Genomic DNA, 19,137 nt, shown 5'->3' on the forward strand with positions numbered 1-19,137 from the left:
CAAGGACGCATCTTTTTGTTTTATTTGAGAATTAGACAGAAAAATTATGAAGTGCGACGGCCAATGGTGTTGATGTGTTCGGCCTCTATATTGTGGTCTTATTTTGTTATTATGTTTATGTACAGGTTTCTCGGAGTCAGGATAGGCAGTCTGCAACCTTCATTTGTTTGTTTTTTAATCTACTGCCATTGCGAATTAATTTAATGACAGGAAAGGATTCAAGTGAAATACCATGCTAATCCTGTGTAAATAATAAGCAAGAAAACTCCAGATTAATGGCAGCCAAAATCCCGCACCGGCAACTGGCTGACCATAAGCTCTTGGAGCTGGGCTTGCCCGAGTCGTCAGTGGCGGTCTGGAATCCAGCGAGTACGGAGCGCTAGTTCCAGTCTCTCCCGCGCCTCCGTGCTGCTCGGCAGATCAACCTACTCTGTCATCCTCCTGGACATAATATATTTGTGATAAAAGAAACTTAAATGGATGGTCCCTCTATTTATTTGACTAGTTCAGTGGTGTTGTCTTTTAGGTAGAAAATCGAGGAGTCTAATTTGAACAAGAATAAGAAATTTTCCCCCTTTGAAAATTTAAGCCAAGAAAAATGGAGCAACAATGCTATTAACTCCAACTACTTGTCTTGCTTTTGTATGAATAGTGATGTGCAGTGGATGAGCATAACACCTGAAGCCCACCTGGATGTGAGGTTTCCCCTGATGCTGCCACAGCCCCATCATGGCCAGTGGTCACAGCCGCTGACGTTGCACTGCGCTATAAGGAGTGTTTAGTAAAAGCCCAGCTGGGAGATGCTCTGTACTGGACACCGGCCCGCCTAGCCTGACCGGGCCTTGGATGCCTCTCACCAGGTAAGCGGGTCACGCTCAATACTTCCTTTATAAGGTCATTCATAAATCCTTCCTCATTTCTTAGTTTTCTCCTGTTAGACATCATCTTTCTATCTCCTCGAACTAGTCAGCATTCTGTCTTTGGCAATCGTATTTAATTTCAGTATTTAAATTTTTGCTTGTATAGTATAGTGTTCTAGAGTGCACCTAGTTTTCTTCCCTCGATCTCTGCACGTTTTCTAGATTAACACTAGATGTCATGCAATAATCCGTGGGTAGATAAAGTTAAACCCATGTATATGTTCGTAATTTTTTACTCCGTAGTTATATATTTCTGGTGTTTTTTTTTATCTAAATTTAAAATTCTCACTAAATCAACTGGAGCATAAACGACTCTTTAAGTGCCATTATACTGTTGAGGCATCAACTTGCCATCCCAAAACCACTGAGTGCCATGGAATTACCAACCAAAAATCATCACTTAAAATTTTCACGACTTTACAATATATTTTTCCTCCGTATTATCAGTGGGCCACTTGACCTACATACAGCCGACCGAGTATGCGAGAAATGTCAGAAATATTCCTCATTAAGTTCTTATGTAAACTTTCAACCCTTGTAGTCTTTCGTTAGTTAAATCCCCGTACGATGATAATCCCCTCACCTGGCTGTGTCTGTCTGTCTCTCCAAATGTTTGTTTAGGATGTTTCCACTTGGCGTTCACTGTTCTGCGGTTTTTATAACAACAGTAACACCTCACGGTTCGTTTTTAAATACGTTTAACAGCAGAGATTTCTTCCAAGTGGATTACCAGTAAGATGTTTTTCTACATTTCACCAACAAATACTTTCCTTTACCAGTACAAGTTCCCAAACACTTTACGAAAATGTTGCTTTTCTGCGTTCATCACTAAATGTTTTTTGCCTCGCGTTCACCAGACAAAAATGTTTCTCACGTGTTTACACTCTCGTAGTATTGATACATTCACCTTTAATTGTTCTTCATTTCATGTGTTTCGAAAATGTATTTATATTATTTATGTATATTTTAGTTTAACACTCATACTGATGCAAGTTGTCACAGATCTTCTATTGTCGACTGTCTGCAGTGAAGACCTTAGTTGTAGATCATCTGTTAAGGCCCTAGCTCGTGTGTGTCTTTCTCATCCTTATCTGTGATGCAGATATCCTTAGTACATGCTCGTTGGGCATCTATCTCCCGCTCTCTGTACTTCATTCTATTTATCTTTTTGATCAACGTTCTTATTCCTTTTTCCTTCCAGTCTGTTTATCCTTTCCTCTCCTCCATCTCCAGATGACCTCACGGCAATGTATTTCTCTGTGTGTCGTCTTCAGGTCCACTTTGATTGCTTTTCTTCCAGCGCTTCTCCCTAAATGTCCCTCTGAATTGCTACCAGTCCCTAGACATCCCATTATGGAAAAACTTCCCTGACCTGTGCCTGAGTGACGGGCCTCGCAACATGTTTTGGATGCAAATTTCAATCCGCGTCCGGACCGTTTTGCTAATGACAGGACTAATGACCCCGACGACGTGCATGATTCATATGTTGACAGCCACGTCGAGAAGTGGCAGTAACTCGTTCTGATTGTCGAGGTTTCCCATGGAATAGCCTGGTGATTGGATACTGATTGTCGATCAACCTCGTCTTCCTCGACCCTTTGACAAGAGTAGGAACTTGAGGTGGTTGGTGCTTGGTGGGGTGATGAGTAGGTCGTCCCAGCAGCTGTTCACACACACGTAGACTCGTGCCAACTTATTCAAGCGTTTTTATTTGTATGACATGGATTGCCTCACGAACGAGTTGCTCTGATTGTAATTTAGTACGTTCTGATTGTGCTGTTATGTGGACATTCAGATTAGGTTGTTATCTAAACATTCTGATTGTATTATAAATACATTCTGATTATTTTATTCTGATTGTGTTGTTATTTAGAAAGCTCAAGTGTCGTGTTATTTGTACATTTTGATTATCGTATCCTGACTATCTTGTTATTTACATATCCTGATTTTCCGATTTTGCTATGTTCTGATGGTGCATTCGACGAGCTAATCTGATTGTTAGTACATGTAACATTCTATGTATATAAGCGATGGAATTCAGTGCTGTTTTAAAATATATATTTTTCTATATAACTAATGGGGGTATTCTGATTGGCTAAATGGCCAGATAAAATAGTTGGGCATTTGATGGTCTATTGTATTGGTTATTTGATGAGTTATGTTTATTTTTCAGTTAATTATTATATGTTCTGGGTGTATAAGTGATTACATTTTGTGATTGTTTGATTCACTGAATATTCTGATTGTCTGAGTGATTAATTGTACTGATTGTTTAGGTAATTAATTGCTTTGGTTTGATGGTATAAGTGATTAAATATTCTGACTGGTTTAGGTGACTGAATATTTATATGTGTTTTAAAATTCGGATTGTATTGGAGGTAAAATGTTCTGAGTGTACAGATGATTAAGTGTTCTGATTGTAAAGGTGATTAATAATTCTGATTAGAAGGGTAATTAAATTATCTGATAGTAAGGTTAAATGTAAATGACTATATGATTGATTGAATGATCTGATTTTACAAGTACTAAAATATTCTGATTGTGTATGTGGTTAAATGGCCCATATAAATTGACAGTTACATGTTTTCTGATAGTAAGATTTTATAAATTCTGGCTGAATAACTGGTTATGTGTTCTGACTGTACAAGTGCCTAAAATTCAAGTCTGAATAGATCATTTAACACCTTGACTTTAATAAGAAACTGTGATAGATTACTCTCATTATGTCATCTGTTTATTTACCTGCTGATTATTTTCTTGTATAATTACGTCTCAGGTAAACAGCCCAGGTAAACATCATCTCCATTTACACCATAGCAAAATCTGACACTCTCTACCTACCTGCCTCCCCTCCCCCCCTCTAGATTATAATGTGTTGAAAGCCTCTCTGATAATTCGTTCTCTCAAAAACTCTGATCGTCAAGCAGAATATTACCTATTGTAATTCTACCAACAAACCAACCCCCCTCTCACCCCCTCGGTAATCATCACTGCTTTACTTTGATAAGCACACAATAAATACACAGAGAAGATCATTATATCAGGGTTATTATTGGCCTCATTATATTCCTGCAATTACTGGCGACTGCTTTAATTACTTCTATTTTTACGCGGGTAACGAGAGGCGATATTCGTACTGTCTGTCTGTTTAAGAGCTTAAATACGTATGTTAAAAGAGTTCTCAGAGTTGCTCAAAAAAAATTAACAATCCACACGTTGAAATATAAACAAACTCCTCTAAGACGATAAAACAGATGTAAGAGCCACGGCGAAGTGGTAAATAGCTGACTGCTCAAACGTTTGGTCGTCGTAAGAGTTCCTACCAGTCTATTCTATACCTGTCCTCGAAGTAGTGAAATACAGGAGCTCTTTTACATGTGGCTCAAACATTTGACTGACTGCCGGATGTTTAACCTTTAACAACAAGTGGGTGATCCTTTGTAATGGAACAGAGAGTTAGTGATGATTAAGTGAAGATAGTCGAGGGGAAAATGTTATTGGTGAACAGCGTTTGTTAATGAACAGGTCAGTTAAAGGTATCTTTAGGGTCCACATATCGATATATATATATATATATAGAGAGAGAGAGAGAGAGAGAGAGAGAGAGAGAGAGAGAGAGTAGAGAGAGAGAGAGAGAGAGAGAGAGAGAGAGAGAGAGAGAGTAACACTACACGTAACAATGTCGCTTATAATGATTTACAGATCTTTATGTAAATACGTTTACCATTATCGTACTTTGACACATTTTATCTGACATTAATCATTCACGTAATAGCGTTGAGTGGTGTGTGTGTGTGTGTGTGTGTAATAATAATAATAAAAATAATAATAATAATAATAATAATAATAATGATAATAATAAACTGATTATTAATAGAGTTGCAGCCGGTGGCTGAAAATAATGATATAATATGCATTGAATACATTTACAGTACATAAATCAGGAGTTGTTTATTATTTTAACAATAGATGGGATGGTGCTGTTCTTATATCTATCGGTGTGGGCTCTTATGGGCTGAATTTTGTTGTAGTGGCAGACTGCGCGAGCTGGGTGGGGGCTGCAGGTGGCAGGAGGTGGCGATGGCGAGGGTGGTGCAGTAGTCCACTGCCAAACCTTTCCAGTGCTTGGGGGTGGAGGTCACTGAGGGATGTGTGTGTGTGTGTGTGTTTTGAGGTATATAGAGTAAAATTAGCCAGGTAAGGGTCTGTGTGTTTACCTGGAGGAGGAGTGACCAACAACAGCGCCCAGGATAAAATGTGGTACTTCATGAGTGGGCTTGTGCACCACCTCTTTAAGCTTACCGCGGTCAGGGAAATATATCTCGCCTCTCTCTCTCTTTCTCTCTCTACACATACACACACACACACGCACCTTTCCACACACACACACCTCCCCCACGCACACACGCGTTCTTATGAAGGAAGGCTTTACTGTAACTGCTCAAACAGCTGAAATATCCATCTGCTTACTACATTACCGCTAAGGGGAATGTTTGTTTGGTGTGTGTGTGTGTGTGTGTGTGTGTGTGTGTGTGTGTGTGTGTAAGAGATGTATGTGTTTGACAGTTTCCTACTCCAAGTCACCTTGTTAAAACTTTTGTGCAAGATCTGAGGAGGTGAAGGTCTGCATTCAATCAGTCAAGTTTTTAGTGCAGTGGTAGTGGTGGTGGCAGTTGCTGTTGTTGATTGTATTGTTAGTAGTTGTGTTTGTTTATTTTTAATTATAACTACAACAAAAGAAGAAACTACACTGTAAAAAAAAACAGTAAACCTAACGCAAAAAGACCGTAAATTCTCACTGACGACCGATACCCATTTTACGGTTATTTATTTGTTTTTTCCTTAAAATCTACATTAAAGCGCCGGTAAATAATTGACAGTAAAAAAGAGTAAAATTTACGCTAAGAAGACCGTCAATTTTAGCGTATTTTGTTTAACTGTGTAAAGAAAGGTATATCTCTCCTCTGTTATTTTTCTTAAGCTCCATCACAACAATCTGCTTATAAACGTCATTCCTGAAGCTCTTGTTTTATAATGATGATAAACAAATTATTATTATTAACAAATATTCTAATGTTTATTGGTTTTGATATTTTATCCTGTTTTCCAGTCAGTAAGTCAGTCACTCAGATGTCACTTCTCGCCACTGTTAACACGTAAGTCTTAACACTGATCGAGAAAATCAGTCTGTCAAGTTTAATTGGCAGTCTGTCGCAACAAACTCGAGGTAACAGATAGATGGGGAAAATACGGTGTTTATCCTTCCACTAGTTTAGTCCAGCTGTCAATATAGATGCGAACCTGTCACAAACATTGTTCAACTTGGTAAAATAATATGTAACAAATCATATTACTAACCTGTCATCCAGTAACTCCATCTAGACAGACAGACAGACAAACAGACAGCCCCTCCAGGTGACAGACTTGTGAAGATTATTAACTCGCTCAGGCCATGGACTAGTGTGAACTCTATCCTCGCCTGCAGGTCCTGGAAGGTAATCACTGTTATATCTCTCCCCCATTACATTCTTCTGTTGACTTATTTCTCCCACAGGTACAAAGACTTTACTTGTTTTAACAGGTGTGTGTATGAAGGTAATATTTTAATGTTTATATAATACACATTTATGATTATCATCTGCTTATTTTAATCTCCCTCTCTCTCTCTCTCACTCTTTCTCTTTGATCTGAGCTTAAGTCATTTTTATCCCAAATAACGATTCTTACTCCAGAATATCAAACAACACACACACATACTAACACCCACTTAACACACAGACACACACTACACCCCCTCCAACAAACACAGTAAGGTCAAGGATGCCCTAAGTGAGATGAATCTTGCCTGGAAATAGAAAAAATCCACTTGTATGGAGGGTGAAGCTGGTATAATAAAGAGACTTAGTTGATTCTTGAGGCTGCAGTGTTGAAGGCGGAACACCAGACCTCAGAGCCCAGGGTAAGAGAGATGCAGTGGGAGATGGCAGGAGGAAATGAGATGCAAAGAGTGGGATAAAAAAAAAACCCTTGAAAAATGGAAAACTTGGGATTATGTTAAGGAAAATGGGAGATGGTAAGGAGAAGCGGGTAATGGGCGACAGGAAGAGGAAGTCTGTGTGAGAAGAAATAAGAGAGGAGAGGTAAGAATGAGAGTAAAGTAGGAACAAGTGAAGCAGTTTAAGTCATCTCTTGTCGGATAATTGACCTTAACCTTTAATTTATTACTCAAACTTCGTTTTTTTTTATTTACACTAAGAATTTTTTTTCCTTCAAAACTTTCCCGTCGGAGTTACCTGAAACAGCTGCACTGATATACGAATAATGAATTTAATCCACATTTTATATACACTGACTCAGATTTAGCAAACACATTAAAGCATAATTGATAAAGAACAGATGTAACATCACATCGATACAGAAAAAAACTTAATCAAGACAACAAATAAACAAACCAACAAAGAAATACTCATGTGAGACACTCCTATGCAATACTGCTTCCCAAACAAGAGACGCGGGCACACTGACACACATAAACAAACACAAACGCGTTCACAGATTCAGCTAAAAATAATACCCACTCTGGTATAATAGTAAAATGTATTTTCTATTCCAGGCGCATAACAACACACAAAATTCCATGAGCAATACCAATGCTCAAAGACTAATTATTTAATTAATAGTTTTTTGTGAGTGTATAATTAAATGCAGCACACAGTGGAGAAAATATATACGCAGTTTTTATTTCACCTGCAACAAAGGTGAGTCTCAAATATATAATTAACACATGAAATCATAGAAATTATGAAATTGTCTGATGTTGTTAAAGTAAATATATATATATATATATATATATATATATATATATATATATATATATATATATATATATATATATATATAATCAGAAACTAGTGTACACAGATATATCAAAGTAAACAATCACCTGAGTACCCGAATGGACAGTTTTTCAGTTGGTGGTAACGTACGAAGGTTAATAAATGACATTTTGCAATCTGAATTGACAGCTGTAAAAAATGAACTGACAAATATAGCAACAAATGACGTGGGGGACATATACTGTACTATGAGTTCGAGCAACTAAGATCTCTAACCTCGTAGACTTGACAATGAATTCGAAAAAAATAAAAACAAATAAAAAAATTAAGTGAGATCCATCTCCTTGAGTAAGAGTGGCCGAGAGAGCTGAGAAGTTGTCTGACGGGGTCTGTAGGAGGGAAGCAGATGTAGTAGAGTGAATACCCTTACAAGAGCGGCTATATTTAGGGTCATAGGTGAAGCAGAAGAATCTGTGGATGAAACGAAGTACATGAATGTCAAAGAGTGAAAGAAAGTGTTTGAGGAATTCTTTTGGTGAAATGAAAGTGAGATGTTCTCATAGAGGCTGAACTTTTGGGGTTTGTGTTGAGTGAGAATGTTTTATGGAAGAAGTGAAGATGCTCGTGTAGAGTTGTAAGAGCTGGCTGGTGTCTTTGTGAAGGTAGAAGTGCAGGATGTCAAAAGATAAAGAATGGCTTATGGTCACTGAATAGGCAGGTGTTCTAAGAGAAGGAAGGGTGTTAACTTAGACGGAGAGGGTGCATAGCGTTGGAGGATAAGGGTGTAAACTGTGGACAGGTAGGATAGTACATTGCTGAATAGAAAGGAGTGAGACGTTTGGATAGTAGGGAAAAGGACGTTTGTAAAGAAAGTGAATAGGATCAGTGGAGGAAGAGAGTAAGGGATAGCCTTGTGGGAAGTGGTGAGGGGACAACTTTAACGAGGAAGGTGTTGATGTCCTTAAAAGTGGGAGGAAGGTCGAGGAGCTCTCTCAAGAAGGAAAAGAGGAGAATAATGGGTGGGATGGAGGGGAGTGGGAGAGGAGATATGGATGAGGAAGGGGGATAGGGAGGGGTGGATGGATGGCAAGGGGGATATAGGGGATAGTCAAGTATAAAAGACGGTATAGTACAAAGGAAGGAGGATATGGCCCATGAACGAGGGGAAGGAGGGACACCCATAAAAGAGGGGAAGCACATTGAATTAGGAGGGGAAAATGTTGTAGGTGGGGTGGAGGGAGAGGGGGGTAGGAGCGTCCGAAGGGGTAAAGAAGGGTCAGAATGGAGAGGAAGGGGTGGGGGAAGATCTGGTGCCCGATATCAAAAACTTCTGTGTTCGTAAGTCTAGAATTGCGCTGAAATATTCATGCTAAAAAACTTCCCAAAAGAATAATGTCTTTTATAGAATTTTTGATAAATGAATGTCAAAAGTTTAGTGATAACTCTGAATAATTAATATCATTTTTAGAATACCTAATGGTCTATAATATTTATTTTTCTTCCGACAATATACAGTATATTTGGAATGATAATTGAAATATGAAAATATACGTTATATTGGATAGTTTTAACAGCATATTTTTTTCACTAAATATAAATTATGGCTGAGCCTTAAAACTTTTTCCCGATACGCTTACTGGAATGAAGGCGAGATGCGTCAATTATTAACTTAGTAAAGGAAAAGTTATCCGTACAAATTTTATGACATGCTCCAATTACGAATTAAAAATAATTCTTTATCAAAAAGGTGGTATTTTTTCTTTATGTTCCCTGGGGTTAACACACTGACCACACGCACAATATTAACATTTGCATCAGAATTTTAGTTTCCTCAGTATCCACTGCCAGCACAACTTAGTCTCAACTATTACTTTACATACCTCACGGAGACACAAACTATTCACTAAGGAAACAGTATGTAGTGTACTGAATTAAGAGAGAAGGTTCTCCTTTAGCAGGAAGACGGCATCCAGAGCGGCCACAACTTGGTACAAACGCTGTATTAAAGATGGACGTCTTTGAATTCTTACGATAAACTCAGAATATATTACAGACAAACACCGAAAGAAGCTTCCGAATATTAACTGTAAAATTGAGTGGATCTAAAAATATAAAAACGAAGTATTTATCACTCACGACCAACAGCGACGATATTCTCACACCAGACAAAATTAATTAAAACAGAGGAGTTGGTCGCTCACGACCTCTCCTAACTGTTGTCATGAGGACTCCGCATCTCCGGGTCTTATCCAGCTTATTCTAATTACTACAACTTCTTTGTCTAGAAGTTAATTTCAGAGGACACGTTCCACCGTTGGTAGTCTATGGTTATTATCAGAGTTTCCACCCTCTCTCTCTCTCTCTCTCTCTCTCTCTCTGCTAGGTCCAGAATTACTGCCACTGAGTGAGTAGAATGTTTTATAAAGTTCTTTTTTTTTTCGTGTATTTTATTTGAAATATGAAAATGGAGAGGACTAAAGGAGTGGGACAGCATCAAAAGCGTGGCAGTGTGAGAGAGTCACACGTGGAAGTTTGTCATGTACAACCCACCGGGACAAATGGAATAGCTGAGTGCTGACACCAAACATTCCTGGACCCGAGTTTTAATTTTTCAGGTTTGCTGTGATTTTGTGAGAGGTGGTAAAGGAGAGTGAGGAGGAGTAGAAGGAGATGGAGGGTGAAGGAGGAGGTGGTGGAGAAGGTGGGTAAGGGTACGATGAGGAAGAGGATGTAGAGAAGGAAAAGGAGAGAGAGGAAAGGGCGATGTGGAGAAGAAGAAAGTAGAGTAGGAAAGAGAGGGGTAATTAAGGGTAAAAAGGAATGGGATAAGGATATGACAGGAAAGAACAAAAGAAGATGAAGTGTGAAGGAGAAATAAAAGACGTGAAGGAATAAACTGACCAAAGAACAACTAATTTATCTCTTGTGACTATACTGTATGTACTTGATGAATGGTTTGTTCTCATTATATACTGCGTTTGTGAAATGGGCTTAGTGGTTGATTTTTTAGTGGTTTAAAAATGTAAATTGACTTAAAAAGAAGTAAATATAATTGTTGATAAAGTCCCCCATTAAAATACCAACAGAGAAAACGAGTCAGATGGTCTTCCCCTCGTAGCCTCCTCCAACAAGTTTTAGAAGAGAATAATTACCCAATATAAAAACATCATCCTCAAAAGGCTTTATGATGTACGGTTAAATGACTGAACAGATGAAACCGGTGTGGTGACGTATAAATTGTTCTCATAAAAGAGGACTTGTAAAATACTTAAGATTTTAAAGGGATAGCAATAATAATATCTGTAAGAGGGGTAGGCAGGAGGCAGGGGGGGTAGGAGGGGGTCAATACATACCATCTATTCAAGGAAGAGTGAATGTTGCTGGCAGGATTGTACACAAGAGATCCTAACAAGACAGAATTTAGAACTGAGTTTCCAAAGATATCGATAAACGCTTCCATTCGGTGAAACATCCACCATGAAGGCAAATGCTTGAGAGTTTTCTGAGAGTAGTAAAAATTCATTGAGAGAGGCCATAAAGAGCGAGAAGACCGTAACATGAGCAGCTCAGGCGTAGTGGCTAATAAAACAAACAGGAAATAACGTGATACTCGGAGTTGGAATAATGAAAAATGGATGACTGTTTACGCCTCAACCATTTTTGTTTCTATATTTATTTATACTGAAAGTGTAAATGCTTTATATGAATTCACAGATTATTTTATTCAGTAAGCTTCTAATTTCGGATTGTTATTTTATTTATTACTTGATATATTTCTCACCACAAACTCTAGAATTTTTCACCTCAAATTCTGTAAAACAAAACTAGTTTAACATTCTAAATTTAGTATTTCTCAGTCTGTAGGGTCAGTCTATAGGGTCGTTCTGTAGAGCCGCTGACGTAACTTCCCGTATAGTCTCTCTCCTTTAGATTGGATCAAGTTAAAAAGAGTGACGAATAAAAATTTAAAAAAAGAGGAAAAAACAGAGACTGGGAAAACAATGCTTCGCCCTGTGGAAGAGGATCACAACTTTATGTTCACACGCTGTGTATTGTATAAGTGTTCGGTTGCTCGAGTACAGGTTGTACGTGACGCTATACCAATATAAATATTTTCGCGTCTTTAATACTTTGTCTCTCCCTGTCCCTCTCTCTGCCTCTCTCATACCCTCTCTCTCTCCCGTACTCTCTGTCTCTCTCAGGCTGCATGTATCCGGTCGTGGGCCACATGTATCCAGACACAAAACAATATTTCTCCGGAAAAATGTAGTAAGCATTTGAACAAAAGCAATATTCACCTGGACACAGACAGCATGCATTCCACAGTGGCAATATGTATCTGGATACAGACAGCATGCTTTCACAGAGGCAATATGTGTCTGGATAGAGACAACACGTAATCCGAACACCAAATAATACGTACTCGGTGTCGTCTAGCCAGAAAGGGGCACAGTAATAAGGTACGATCCAGAAATTCCTTGGACCTTCCCTTTTTTCCGTGCTGCAGCGATAAGCACTGCAGTGCCGGGCAAAAGACCCAATTACCGGCTTCCGGGGGAGCCTGGGCACACAGCAGGTAGTAATTAATAGCATTGCGCGACCTAAACGTTTCTCCCAATTAGAGAGAATCCCAGGTCTCCAACCCAACCTCGGGCGGGAGGGCAATAAGGCCTGGTGGCGAGGGTGTCCTTGTGGGGGAGGCAGACCATAGTGCTGGTCTTCCCTCACGTTAACCATTATACCTCAGTCCCCTCTAATATTAACAGGCATACTTGTACACTCCCACACACGTGCCTATTAGATATTATATTTGCTGCACGAAGAGACGAGCAAAACAAAACAAAACAAAAAAAATGGAGGAAAATTATGTGCAAAGATATAGTTCCCGTCACGAGGTGAGGCAAAAACAGTAATTGTTTTTGATAGTGAAGTTAAGTAGAGAGTTGACAGACGACAAATATGACTAGATTTCACGATAATTTTATAACGTGAGTTGTATGAAACAGAAGGAAAAAGACAACAAAGGATGAAAATTAAATGAAGAAGTTGAAAGTAAGAGTTGGGTGTTTGATTAGTTACTTATTTTTTGGAAGGCGAGACTTAAAGAGGGAGAGGAGAAAGAAAATTATCTGGAAACTGAGTTAAGCAATTATAGAGTTGCTTTAATTCCTATTCCCAGAGACATTGTAGTTTATACAGGTTGGAAATAAGAGCGAAATATGATGCTAAGGATAAACCAAGGAGATAAAGGAAGGGGAAGCACAGGTGTATATTAAATTGCGTCGGGTCAGGAAGGGTGTGAGAGACCACCAGAGGTCCATTGTGTTGTGGTGGCACCGAGTAAATCACGGCGCGGGGGGGGGGGACGTCTCTGAGGGGAGAAGAGGAAGGGGGTGGTGAGGAGGTTGTAGGGGGAGGAGGTGTACCCGCTGGCCATCTCTTTTCCCCACACTCTAGCACCACCACTAGCTAACCTGACCCGAGACCCGTCCTCCTTTAACCAAAATCTGCCCCAGCGTCCATAAATAACACCCACGTCGACAGCCATAACCACCTGAGAAGTACCAAACATCGTCTATGTCCGTAGCTACAGTATACAATAAGGCCAACGTCCATAAACTACGCTTATGTACTTAACCATATCCGACACTATTAATATGTCTACGTACACTATTATACTTAGCTCCTACGTCCATAAGAACCATACTAACGCCCAATACATTACTATACTTAAAGTCCATAACTACGACAACGTTCATAACTACGCTCACGACAACAGCTGTTACACCACCACTACCGGCCTGGACCATTTAGCACGACCGTAACGAAGGAGAACTTTGTCGACGAGTGTTGTTAATGGCAAAGCTTCCCAGGACGGTCTTACCCCCCCCCCCCTTCTACATTCTACCCCTCGCTTCCCTTCCCCACCCCTCTCCTATATTCCCTCCCTAATTCCCCTATGTCATCATCTTCCTGGTGAAGACTTACTAACACTCATTAAGACACACGAAACTCTTTTACCCCACACTGAGCACGCGATTTGTGGCCTCAACTATGATGGCCTCTGTAGTTCTGGCCTCGGAGGTGGCCCTTATTGTGTGGCTCCGTAGCGGCCTCTATAGTGTGACCTCCGTGGTGGATTCTGTAGTATGGCCTCCGCTTTAATCATGGCCCCCGGCTTATAGTGGGGTCCCACTGCCGGCATAGCAAGACCCACGCTGTAGACACTATTCAGGTGTTTAATTTGGACAGCAGGCACACGCTATGGTCAGGCACACACAGTGACCAGGTACAACGTGTAATCAAGTATAATGAATACCCTCATACAAGGTATGACCAAGTACACACAGTGACCAGGTACAAGGAATGATCAAGTACACACAATGGCCAAGTATTTTGATTTCCTAGTAATATTTTTCGTATCTGGCCATCGTTTGTATTAGGCTTACATATTTTCTTGAAATGTGAAATCCGTAAAGATGCAAAATTAGACGCTGATGATCTTTATGGTAAAACTGCGTCCTAAAGCTTTTGCACATCATTAAATCCGTGGTAATGTTTTGTCAGAGCTCCACGATACACAACAATTATGAACTGGTTGTGACTTGGAGCGGAGAAGAGAAAAAAAAGCCTTGAAGGTCGGCTGGTGTTATTAAAGCAGAGAATGAAACCAAGAGAAAAACCTGTATATTGAGAACCAAGAACCACTTTTTTCTTCTTCCTTCATTTTCTCCTATTGTTCGGGTTGTCTAGCTCTTATTACACCTGCTCCCATCCCTCTTATCACATCTTCCTATTTATCATATACTTGTTTTACCCTTTCATCACCCCTCTCTCTCTCTCTCGTTTTCCTATCATTTCCCATGCCCCAACCACTGCCTCTACCTCTTCGCTTCCCCCTCCCACCTCCTCTCTTCTTCCCCTTCACACACACACATACACACACACACACACACACACACACACACCCTTTCCCACCAATAAGAAGAAAACACACACTTACTCTTGAGTTACATTCGGCCGTACCACTCGACAGCCCAGCAGCAAATTCTGATCTAGCGGCCACCCACTTCTGCTACCAAAAAGTGAAAGAGGATATATTGGTTTCTGGCCGCCATTACCTCCCTCGCTTCTGTTTGATATACAATATACAAACCGGTCGAGATTTACTGGGGGTTTTACCTGGGTTTGCATCGAGGGTGTCTGGTCTGAACACCGGGGAGGGAGAGAGAGACCCTGCCCAGGACGAATATTTATTGGGTAAGGGGTAGAAAGGGGAGAACTCAACTCTTCATCACTGGCTGTCCCGAAAAAGAAAGAATTCGGTTGTTGACTGGTGTTGAGGTGGGGAATTTTAACACTTGATTTATAGCGCATCTGGGAGAATACAGGGTCATTAAAAAAGAATACCCAGATTTTATAGTATGTTATTATTTAAAATCTATTCTATAGGTATTCTTTTTCGATAACCCTGTAGTGCATCAACTTGGCCTCTGGAGTGTTGTTTTGGTTTCTGAGGCAAAACTTAAATCTTGACTCTAATTTGATTATCGGGAAGATATAGCTGGCGATAATGTGTTTCCTCCGGTAATCACTTGAGGTGTTTACTACTGATCGCTCTTAAGGGGATGAATCTATTGGTGAGCGTTTCATCTCTTTGTGGTTAAGTGAGACAACTTAGTTCTTATTACTGGTCTCTCATGAGTAATACAGATATTGCATTTTTTTTTAAAGGGCATTTAGAGTTTTTGCTGTTATTCCGTCTTAAGAAAAGTCTGTCAGTCTATTATATACCACTTCTAAATTAACCTTTACCAGACGATTAATTTAGCTGTCATAGAACAAAAAACTATGTTATTGTCTATCATGGTTTTTGAGGAAGAATACTACCCCCCCTCCAACCCCCCCACACACACACATACTCATAAAGACACAGACAGTCATGATGGATCTGTCACCACATCAAAGTTCATCACTTGTTGTGTCTGACAAATATTGTTATCTTAATAAAACTTGATTAATTTCCATGAGCAATGTATCATAACGACATTGCATTATTAATAAAGCCATGAGATTGTCTTAAAAACGCACTAACAAGATTTCTCATAAAACTCTGAGGCAATATAGCCGCGAGGCTCCTCGTCCTCTTTCATAAATCGCTCTAGGATGAACATACGAATAAAAAATGAGAAAGAAAATTTAAGCCCATATATATATATATATATATATATATATATATATATATATATATATATATATATATATATATATATATATATATATATATATAAGACATTTTCAGACTAAATAAAAGTATTTCGTCATTACACCATAATACAGTACACACTCTTAAGGGCACAACGTGTGAAAGTTACTTCTAAAAAAACAAGAACAAATAAAACTGACAGATTTTGTAAATTTTGAAAACAAAAAAGAGTGGTGAATCTCGCCTAGAACCGTCAGAAGTTGTTCATTTTTCATATTTAGAGAGGAAACATTGGCTCCTGCCCGAGTTTTCGGGATTTGCTTGACTCCAAACCTTCATGAGAGTATCGCCCTTCTGCGTCCGCTGCAGTAGAGGTATGATTCAAATTTAGAGAGTTTATTCTTGAAGCATCAGTCTTAGTGAAGATATTAAGTATCAGTGTGAAAATTTCAGACATATAAGTGTAACCTACGGGTAGTGTGGACTCTTTTATGGTAATTATATCACTAAAGCAAGCATAAACAGATTCAGAATTACAGTACTAATAACCTTTACTATAAATAAAAATACATAGTCAAGATGTAGCAGTAATGGACTGAGCTTGACAGTGTAACAATAAAAATAAGTCATATATATTAAAAGTAACTTACTGGTGTTGCCTTAAGCGAGGTGGCCAGTCATACCTTTACAACTATTAAGCTTAATCATTTACACATTCACACAGTAGTCGGCGGAGGAGACGAGGTTAAAATTTATTAACTGAGTGAAAATTTCATTATATCATAAAAATCACAGAAAATAATAAATAAGTCACACGCTAAAATAAAAAAGGAAACGAAATGAGTAGAAGTTAGAAACGCTACAATGCAAAAAAAAGTCAAGAAAATAAATAAAATAAAAATTAATACAAAAAAGCAATATAAATAAGTAAAAAAATAAAAAAAATATCACAAAGAAAAATATATAATAAAGTTTGAGATAATAAAGAGATTTGAGAGGAAGTGAGGAAAAGGACTTGAAGAATTAGTTGCCTTTGTCTCCCAGGATGGTCGTGTTGGGTGCTTCAGGAGGCGGCGTCCTTACTCTGGTGTAATATAGAACACCTTCTCCTCCTCCGGCCTCTATTACTTTCCACTGTTACCTCCCGCAGTTTCTATTATTTCTTTTATAATACTTTCCACTTCACCTTTTCATTTTTACCACATGCAACATCTATTACTTTCTTACTATTACTTTCCATGTTTACCTTTTGCCGTCTCTATTACTTTCCTCTATTACTTTCCACCATTACCCCTTATAACCTCTATAACTTAATACTTTTCTTCCTAAATCCTCTATTACTTTTCTTAATATTGCCGCCTCTATTACTTTCCACATTTCCTCCGTAGTTTCTCAAGTCTTCCTCCTCCTCGTGTGTTGTGGTTCCATTTATTTTTTCCATTTCTGTTCTTTTACCAACGTCTTTTTCTTCTTAATTCTCTCCATATTTCCTTCTTCTTGTGTGTCTCTTTCCACTTCTCTTTGCAGTTGTTGACCTTTACATCTCCACCTCTCTTTTTTGTCTTTATTTTTATTTTTTTCCTTGTATGGTATTTCTTCTTCCTCTTTCCCACGTGTTTTACTTTTACATTTCTTTTTTTCCTTTGTTTTCTCTTTCCATGTGTTTACTTTTATATTTATTTTGTTTTCTATTTGTTTTTTATCCACGGTTTGATCTTCGTCGCCACCCATCTCTCTTCCCCTTCTCTCCCCTCCTTCATCCCCATCTTGTTAGTCCCTCCTTCGCCATCCACCTTCCTTCCCTCCCTTCCTCGTTCGTCACGCTGTCTCCTCTTCTCCCACCTTCACGTCTCACCTGCCCGAGCCTCTACCCCAATTTACAGCCTCTCCCTGATCCCTCCCTCATCTCCCCCATAATCTCCCTCTCGTTACCCCATCCCTCACCACCCGTCTCCTCCTCCTCCTCGCACCCTCTCCAGCACACCCCAGCTCTCTACTGTCCCTCACCTCTTCCATCTCTTCATCATCCCTCCTTCTCTTTCTCTCCATTCATTTATCTCCCACTTCCTTTTTTCATTATTTACTTTTTCGTTACACCATCTTCAAGCTTCCTCTCTCTACTCTCTTTTCTCTCTTTTCTTTCTCCCTCGTCTCTCTTCTCCACTTCACACAGTCATCAGCACACTCTTCCTCTGTTATTCTCTCTGTTTGTTCTCCCTATGTTCTTTCTTTCTCATCCCCCCCATCTTTCTTCCCTCACACAATCTTACACAGTCTTCATCTACTCAGCTTCTCATCCTTCCCTCTCTACTTTCGTCTCGCTCTCCACGTCACCTCCCTCTCTACCCACCCTGTCTCCAACTCCAATCACCCCGCCGCTCTCCCCTCACCATCCTTTTCACCCACACCTCACCTTCCTTTTCTCCCACCCACCCTTCACCCCTTCTCCATCCATCAGCTTCCCTCTCCACCCACTCCTCACTTCCCTCTCCATCCACCGGCCTCCCCCTCGCTTCCTCGGAGATTCTCATGGATTCGAAATGATTTTTTTGGATTCAGCCGTCAAGATGCCGCTCGTCTTCTTTATTGGTCGTGGCTGTTGCGGACTTATCCTGCTTCCGGTCTTATTCTTGCAGATGTGCTTTTTCTCGAATATCATATTGGAGAGACTTGTGGTGTGTGTGTGTGTGTGTGTGTGTGTGTGTGTGTGTGTGTGTGTGTGTGTGTGTGTGTGTGTGTGTGTGTGTGTGTGTGTGTGTGTGTGTGTACGTACGTTGGGATATCGTACCACAAGAATATCTGCTTTGGTTTCGAAGTTGCCACAAAAGAGACGGGGGATGCCAGAGCAAGACATCATTTCGGTTTTCATTATTTCAATATTCAACGATACATCATCCTATGCTACACACACACACACACACCAAGAAGGAAAGTAACAACGGTAGGAAAAGAAGAAATAAAGTAGATAAGAGTAAGCGAGGATGAGGAAAGACTTTAAAAGGAAGTTAAAGCATGAAACGAAACTTAGAGAAAAATACATGGATAATAAGAAAAATTATAAAGTACACAGAAAAAGAAAAAAGATAGATGGAATAAAAACACAAGGGATGGAATGTACAGATTTAAAATGAATATGATAAAGAACAATTTAATTTGCAACACAGAAAGATGTAAC

The 19,137-nt window shown here is 39.4% G+C and overlaps 1 protein-coding gene across 2 annotated transcripts in view; it reads left to right on the forward strand.

Moving 5' to 3' along the window:
- The first annotated feature begins 356 nt into the window (after nucleotides 1-356).
- LOC121863482 (insulin-like growth factor-binding protein complex acid labile subunit) overlaps nucleotides 357-19,137 on the forward strand; it is an 88,477-nt gene continuing 69,696 nt past the window's right edge. For both annotated transcript variants that reach the window (XM_042362156.1, XM_042362155.1), the window contains exon 1: nucleotides 357-860. The gene's annotated coding sequence lies outside the window, so the exon portion shown is untranslated. The remainder of the gene's footprint in view (nucleotides 861-19,137) is intronic.

The sequence above is a fragment of the Homarus americanus genome, unplaced genomic scaffold (assembly GCF_018991925.1).
Source record: "Homarus americanus isolate GMGI-L3 unplaced genomic scaffold, GMGI_Hamer_2.0 scaffold47177, whole genome shotgun sequence".
Taxonomy (NCBI): Eukaryota; Metazoa; Arthropoda; class Malacostraca; order Decapoda; family Nephropidae; genus Homarus; species Homarus americanus.